Genomic DNA, 8,259 nt, shown 5'->3' with positions numbered 1-8,259 from the left:
AGCTGGATATATGATATTACCTTGAGTATGACTGATGTGTTAGGTCACCCTATAATTCTACAGGGGAATATTCTCACTGTAGTGGAGAAGACTGTGGCCTAGGTGGTTGTGCTTAGTCTGCTGCCAAGGTGCTATCTGTTGATGGGCAACTTCAGTGCCCCTGCTCTTCCTTCCTGCTCTTCCTTCAGTATCTTTCAGCCAGACCTGGAATGCCCGGCCATTCAAATAGAGGACACCTTCATACAGAGAACTGTCACCAGTCCACATCTTAAGCCTCTGACAGCCCTGAAAATTGACAACTGACTTCTGTAAAATAGGACACCTGAGCATCTTATATTTGCTCTTCTTCTGCTAATGAGTGAATGTCATGCCATTTCTTCTTTTATCCAGGCCTTTTCCACATTCTGAATAATCGTAAGTAGGATCCATTTGTTTGTATATTTAGGTTACTTTGCGTGTTGAGACCCCGCAGCCACCCCCTCATTGGGAAATAACTCACACAGAGACACAGATATTAGGTCTATGTTATTGGGCAAATTTTGCCACAACTTTATTAAATTATAGAATGTGAGCTGTATTGGCTTAGGCATTGATTGGACCCAACTATATCTGACTCCTGCCCGCAGTGCAGGAAGTCCAGTAAGGGTAAACCACCGGATGGGTGAGCCCTGTCGATGCAAACCAACTCAAGCTCCCCTTGGTGTTCCCTTCGGGGTCCTGTCAAGGCCCCAGCCCCCAGCCGGGCTTCGGACAAGATCAACACCCCCGGATTCCTTTAACGGAATACCCTTAAGCTTGGAGGGGCAGGTGATGGCCACACCTCACCTCCCCCACACAAGGTCAATCAATGCCTAACCGCAACCCTAACAAAGTTGTGACGATTGCTACGAGGTAGGCGAAAACCAAGTGGCCAGTGCCAATTTGCCAAGTGGAAAAATTCCTACCTGGCCCCTCGGACAACCAAGGCGACCATAGCAAGGCCATTGCCTATATAACTTTATATATATATATAAAGTATTTTGCTCCCTATGACAAGGAGTGCTAGGATGGGAAGCATCCATGTAATCCACCTTGTCTTAGACACACACCAGTGATGCATCACAGGAGCACTTTGCTTCATTTAGTTCTTAAGGGGGAGAGATAGATAAAGAGAGAGAGAGAGGTTGCATTGGAAGTAAGCAGGGACACCGCAGGGGCTTGAACCCCGTCCTGGAAACCAGGAGCGCCAACCACCAGCGTCTTTTGCTTTTTTTTGGCCAATGCAACAAGGTGAAAAGCAAAACCTGAGAGAACACTCTGAATATAGAATGTTCTCTCAGGAAAAAAGAAAACCCTTAAGAATTATGAAGTTGCAGACAGAACACAATCGAGGTTTTATCCCTTGCCATTAGCAAGGGATATTCACCTAGATGTGTTTAAGTCACAGAGTGCCATGTTGACTGCCATTAATTTGCAGGGCAGAACAGAGAGAATGGTTCCAGTCTTCAAACTCTGCCTTTATGCTCACCTTTTTGTTTGTCCCTCTGAAGTGTGAATTCATGGGCCTGGAAGTTCCTTCTGCTAGTCTGTGAAAAGCAATCTGGACTCATTAGTTTGTCCCCGGCCCTTTCCCGCCAATTCCAGAGAAATGTTTTTGGAACACAGCTCTTCTTACTGACCTGACTTCTGCAGGAAGAGCTGGCTTCACCTGAGTGTGGTGGGCTCTGGGACAGAACTGTGAAGAGATCAAGCGGGAAATGGAGAAGCCAGCACAAAAGGATCGGACTGAAAAAGATCACTGAATTGTGGAGTGTGAAGTTCACTTGCCGTTAAGTTTCCTGAAGGCTTGCAAAATTCTATTTCTTGTGTGACTGAGATGCACCTGGAAGAGACTAGGGTCTTCAGCAGCCCTCCCCTCCAGACACAGGAGCAAAAACCGCCGGTTACCTAAAGCAGCGCAGTCAAGACGCAGGTGTCTGTCAATCCTGCACTGTGAATGTTCATTTGATGTATCAAGAGCTCTGAAACTGCCTCTTACTTGCCAATGGAGCAGATCTGCTTCCGGCACCGGTAGCTCTGTGAAGTCTGTAAAAATAAGAGCTGGAACAAAACAAGGCTGGCTGTCCCACCAAAAGATGTACCTTATTGTGTGGTGATGGCACAGGAAAGGGCCTCCCCTGCAGTGGTGTCCCGACAAGAGAAGTCCCTCCAGGTAGAAGCATGGAGAGCGACTGCATCAGGCTTTTGAGTTCGCAGCTCTTCTGAAACAGGGATTGAATAACCAACGTTGCTCAATACAAGCTCTTTGGAATATTTAGTTTGCATATTTGATGTATGATTCCATTTAGAGCCTACCTTTTCTCCAACAGGCTCAGGGTGCTTGAATGGTCCCCCTCACTGCGACCTGAAAGAATCTTTGTACAAAGAGTTGCAGGCAGAACACAACAGAGATTTTCCCCTCAGCCAAGCACAAGATACTCACCTAGTTGACCTTCAGCCAGAAGACACACAACTGTATTGCTGCTATAATTACGATAGAGCATTTAGAGATTTCTTGTTAGTTATTAGTGACTATCGCCACCTCTGAGAATTCAAAAGTATTTTTAATAGAAGCTACAATTGCAGTTGAAGGTAAATAAGTGAGAGGTAACAGGCAAAGTAAGCAGTTTGCTACACCAGGTTATATTACCTTAGGAACAGAAGTACTGGCGAGGATCCTGATTTTAGCGTTTGTTGAAAACCCAGCAACTATCAACCCTATCGTGCAAGTTTTCACCAAAAAGTCAGCAATACAATTTGGGTCAAATTAAATTTTGAATAGTCTCAGCATTTATGGATCACGTTCCCTGCATTAAACAATCATACATGTACCCCAGGCAAAGAAAACTGGGAGCTACATGCCTCCTTTATCTACAGGATTGAAGGGTACAGACCTCTCTTCTAAAATGTTTCACAAATGTGGGTTATTATGATTTTGTGTGGCCCCGCTCTGGTCATTAGTGGAACAATCAGCCACCCCCTTATGTATGAGTAAAAATGGCCAGAGAGTCAGGATTCATAAGATTTCAAAAATTTTCTCAGTCATTTCAGCCTTACCATTAGCAGACAACATTTTCTGCCCTTTATGTACAGGAAAAAATGGTCACGGCTCATCCTTCCTAATTGTGAATATGTTTGTGCTTAAACGTTTGCTGGACTTTTTTTGCTTAAAAATGGCTGACAAAATGGTGAAAACCTCTACTCACTCCAAGGCCTCTCCCAGGCCACCTCTCCCATTGCCATCAGTAGATTCACCCTCAAAATGCCTTATTTGCTTTTTCACACTGAAATCAGCAAGGCAACTGTTACAGACAAAAGAAGCAGTTTGATGCATCAGCTTTTAAAATGGGTATTCTAAATACCTAAATACACTTAGGAACAGAATTACTGGCAAGGATGCAAAATGCTGGCATGTTTGGAACCTTTTGGATTTATACACTTCGGAAGGAACAAAAACTCAACAATATTTTGGTGACCCTCTTCTGCAGTAAATACAATTTGTTTGGCTTCAGATGCCCAATGCCACAACTTTCAAGCCTGCTGCTCAAGAGGGTTTGTTATTTTACTCCTTGGAAGCCACATTATAAATGAAAGGAAGTTCTTCCCATTAGCAAAGGAGCTTTTCAATAGTCCCCTAGAAGCTATCACAAAATGGCTGCAAAGCATTTTTGTCAACAGGGCAGCCTGAGCTAACATGAAATTAAATGGAACTATGTAGTCCTCTGCGCCTCTGCTTTGCTCTTTATTGCATGCACAGCTTTCTTTCCCCCTGGATCCCCCTACCCTTCTCATTTCTAAGTCTTACCTGTGTTAAAATCTTACCCGTCTTGGTTTTTCCAACTTCTGGAGTGAGGTTCTGGAGCGAGTGGTCGCAGACCAGATCCAGGTGCCCTTGGAAGAAGCTGCTTTTCTGGATCCACTTCAATCAGGGTTTAGGCCTGCTTTTGGCCCGGAAACGGCCTTGGTCGCCCTGCACCTCTGTCGAGAGACAAGGGAAGGTGCTCAGTGACCCCCAGTGCCTTCCATCCGCTTCGGCTGGTGGCCCAGCTACGCCCCTCTCTGGACACGGATAGGCTGACTCCTGCTGTCTCTGCTCTGGGAACCCGTTCTTGGGTCGTTCTTTTGGTTTTGATTTTGTACATTTGATATTTTATGTGAGCCGCCCTTAGACCTTCGGGTATAGGGCGGTATAGAAATTCAATAAATAATAATAATAAGAACTTCAGCAACAGAAATGCCAAACTTCTTTTTATGAAATGGCTTCTCCAGTTGCCTTTTAAAAGAAAAGCCGTCTATTTTCTGCAATTATTCTTCACTTGGCTTGAAGCAGACTTCATCTCCACCTACCCTTTCCTCTGCTCCTTTGTACATCCAAAGACTTGTTGCTCGAAAGGGAAATAAACTTGATTTCGCCCCTCACGTTCTTTTCTTTGTCTTAGTTTTCCCTTGGCTTTTCTAGTCATCAGGTGTATCTGCTTTTCTTGATTCTCTTTATAATCTTCATCTTGGTGTTTTTTATGATTTTTCAGTTTAATTTTTTCTTGGCTAAGCTTTCTTTTGGGGCCTTTCTCAAAGTCCAGCATCTGTCCAGAATTTACTCTCCCTGTTTTACTATGATTAATTCTTTGTTGGTCTTCTTATTTTCTTTCAGTTTCCTTTAAATTTAAAATGTATTGCGTCTCCTAACACCTTTTAGGGAGTTACTGAATCTATTTAGCTTCTGTCTGTCTGTCTATCATCAACAAGCAACATTTAAAATTGCCAACTATGGAGATCACAAGGGAACATTTGTTGTATCTCTTTTTAAAGTTGTAAAGAACAGCTTCAGCTCTGACCCGTGAGAGGGCTAAAACCAGTATTATTGCCAGGGACAGTCTCACTCACTAGACTCTGGCTCGCTCCTTCCACCACCTGTCAGTCATAAGGACACATAAAATAGTCCCTTGGCGCATTAATACAGTGGATACAAATGGGTTTGTTTTCATTTTTTTTTTAAAGCAATTTATTAAGTTTTACAATAAAAATAAACATAATAAGCAATATAACATTGATCTTAACATATTTTCACATTTTCTTTGGACTTCCTCACATCTCCCGCTCCCACTTTCATCGTTGTAACATTTTGTCAGCAATTTATCATCTTATTTAAATTCTTATATCCCTTCTATATTTCATAATCTTATAATTCTCAGAAGGAGCTAAATTTCACAGTCTTACTTATTTTCTTAAAAACTTCTAAATTTAGTGGTGCTCAGTTATTTTGATCTAGCATCTTATTTACAAATGGGTTTGTTTTCAACATGGGATCACTGCGCATGGGTGAGAAATTAGTGCCGGCCCCACTCCCTAATAACAGGGTTGCTGGGGGGCCATCTTGAATAAAATATGGGGGGTGGGGGGGGCGGTAAGCCCTGCCCTACATAGTCACATGACACGGCACACACAATTAAATGGCAATGGCCATCAACTTGGGGGGGGGGGTTCCAGCCCCCTTAAATATTTTGGGGGGGCTTAAGAGGAGTTAGCTCCAAAGCCAGGGTATGTATCATTCCTAGATCAATGTCTTTGCTTGCTTGGCTATGTGTAGAACGTGCTGTGCCTTTTAATGACATTTTGCCCATGTATCGCACTGATCTGAACATTAAAGATTTTGGTAGACACTGCAGCCTGAGTTTGAATTCTTCTTTGAGTGACAGCAGGAAACTCTCCTCCACAGGGTGCTTTTTTGGAGGTTCTCCTTGTGGGAGGGGTCCGAGGGGCCCCAAAATGGATAGCCTATCGCTTTAAGAAAATGCTAAGAAACTGTTAAAGCTATCTACCTCTATCTATCTATCTATCTATCTATCTATCTATCTATCTATCATCTACAATCAGCATCTAAAATTGCCAACTATGAATATCACAAGTGAAAATTTGTTGTATCTTGTTTTAAAGTTGAAAATAATAACTTCAGCTTTGACCAGTGAGAGGGTTAAAACCAGTATTTATTGCCAGTGACAGACAGCGGCGGAGGAAGCCGCTCGGGCGCCTGGGGTGCTGCCCATAGGGGCAGGGTGAGGGTGGGGCAAGCCGTTCATGGGGTGGGGTGCACCATGGGGCCTCCAAAGTCTGCCTGCCTCCTCCCACTCAGTCACCCTTCAGCTGGGGGGGGGGAGGCAGTGGGTGGACTGTTAGGGCAGCACGGAGCCTGCGCATGCCCAAGCCACCACATCTCCCAGGAGAGACGCTTGGCTTGGGCCCACTGCAGGCCCCATGGTGAGTGCCGTCCGGCATTTTGTCACCCCCCTCAGTTGTGACACCAAGGGCGGCCCCGCACCTACCGCACCCCCCCTTCCTTCGCCCCTGGTTGCAGGTGGTGTGGCAAGGGGGTTCGGGGGAGAACTGCCCCCCTAATCAAGTAAATAAAAAAAAATACTTAACTAACCAATTGTGTCACAGGTAAATCAGTGCTGCCCCCATTGCCGTGTGTCTTCTTTTTCCAGGACACATCCTCTTTTTCAGGGGTAACATTTTAAAAATTTGCCAAAATGTCTCTGGCTATACTTTCTGGATGAGTCCTAGACAAGACTGGTGATTGAAGACTTGCTTTCCCCATCTTTTCTCTTCTCCTGCCCCATTCAGCAATATATCACAGCTTCTATAGCCTACATATGGTGTTGTTGTTGTTGTTTAGTCGTTTAGTCGTGTCCGACACTTCATGACCCCCTGGACCAGAGCACGCCAGGCACTCCTGTCTTCCACTGCCTCCCACAGTTTTTTCAGACTCATATTGGTAGCTTCGAGAACACTGTCCAACCATCTCGTCCTCTGTCGTCCCCTTCTCCTTGTGCCCTCCATCTTTTCCAACATCAGGGTCTTTTCCAGGGAGTCTTCTCTTCTCATGAGGTGCCAAAGTATTGGAGCCTCAGCTTCACGATCTGTCCTTCCAGTGAGCCCTCAGGGCTGATTTCCTTAAGAATGGATAGGTTTGATCTTCTTGCAGTCCATGGGACTCTCAAGAGTCTCCTCCAGCACCATAATTCAAAAGCATCAATTCTTCGGCGATCAGCCTTCTTTATGGTCCATCTCTCACTTCCATACATCACTACTGGGAAAACCACAGCTTTAACTATACGGACCTTTGTTGGCAAGGTGATGTCTCTGCTTTTTAAGATGCTGTCTAGGTTTGCCTTTGCCTTTCTCCCAAGAAGCAGGCGTCTTTTAATTTTGTGACTGCTGTCACCATCTGCAGTGATCATGGAGCCCAAGAAAGTAAAATCTCTCACTGCCTCCATTTCTTCCCCTTCTATTTGCCAGCAGGTGATGGGACCAGTGGCCATGATCTTCGTTTGTTTGCTGTTGAGCTTCAGACCATATTTTGTGCTCTCCTCTTTCACCCTCATTAAGAGGTTAATTCCTCCTCACTTTCTGCCATCAAAGTTGTGTCATCTGCATATCTGAGGTTGTTGATATTTCTTCCGGCAATCTTAATTCCGGCTTGGGATTCATCCAGTCCAGCCTTTCGCATGATGAATTCTGCATATAAGTTAAATAAGCAGGGAGACAATATACAGCCTTGTCGTACTCCTTTCCCAATTTTGAACCAATCAGTTGTTCCATATCCAGTTCTAACTGTAGCTTCTTGTCCCACATAGAGATTTCTCAGGAGACAGATGAGGTGATCAGGCACTCCCATTTCTTTAAGAACTTGCCATAGTTTGATTAAATCTGCAGTGCAACTGCAGTAGGAACACCCTGTAGAGTTCTGGTCACTGGACCTCAAAAAGGATATTGCGGAGCCCAGAAAAGTGCTGAAAGGGGCAGTCAAAACGATTGGGGCAGGAGCAGTTCTCCTTGGAGGAAAGTTTACATTGAGCTTTTTAGCTTAGCAAAAAGATGCGTAAGGTGGGACATGATAGGGGAATATTAAATTACACATGGATGGTGAAGAGAAAGTGGACAGATCCCCCCCCCATAATAGTATAAGCTGTCTAATGAAACTGATTGCTGATTGAGGAGAGCCAAGAGGAAGACAAACACTTCACACAGTGTGTAGTTAAAATGAGGCATTTATTGCAACAAGATGTGACAGACACTCTGAAGACAGGCTAGGAATAGACAGAAATATGCAGTGATGGCTACCAACTTAGATGCTTTTTAAACTATCCGCAATGGCTTTGTTCTGCCTCCAGGGCTGGCGACACCATGTCTCTGAAGAGCACCATCTTTCTCATAGGCACCCGTCTGGCCACTGTGGGGAAT

General features: G+C 44.5%; 1 long non-coding RNA gene across 11 annotated transcripts; it reads right to left on the bottom strand.

Annotated features, from left to right (window-relative positions):
* Nucleotides 1–24: 24 nt before the first annotated feature.
* LOC308469056 lies at nt 25–4,971 on the bottom strand. Of its 11 annotated transcripts, none has more exons than XR_013981978.1 (5): nt 4,366–4,971; nt 1,927–3,996; nt 1,659–1,714; nt 1,508–1,565; nt 25–236 (listed from the first exon to the last, which is right to left on the bottom strand). It is a non-coding gene; the product is annotated as an uncharacterized lncRNA (long non-coding RNA). The 11 variants fall into 11 exon arrangements; XR_013981979.1 differs by having other exon boundaries at nt 25–204; XR_013981980.1 differs by lacking the exon at nt 25–236 and adding an exon at nt 266–285.
* Between the last annotated feature and the right edge of the window lie 3,288 nt (nt 4,972–8,259).

This window comes from Podarcis pityusensis (genome assembly GCF_964106645.2).
Source record: "Podarcis pityusensis genome assembly, contig: HAP1_SCAFFOLD_239, whole genome shotgun sequence".
Lineage (NCBI taxonomy): Eukaryota > Metazoa > Chordata > Lepidosauria > Squamata > Lacertidae > Podarcis > Podarcis pityusensis.
This window is presented reverse-complemented; position numbering and strand designations above follow the sequence as displayed.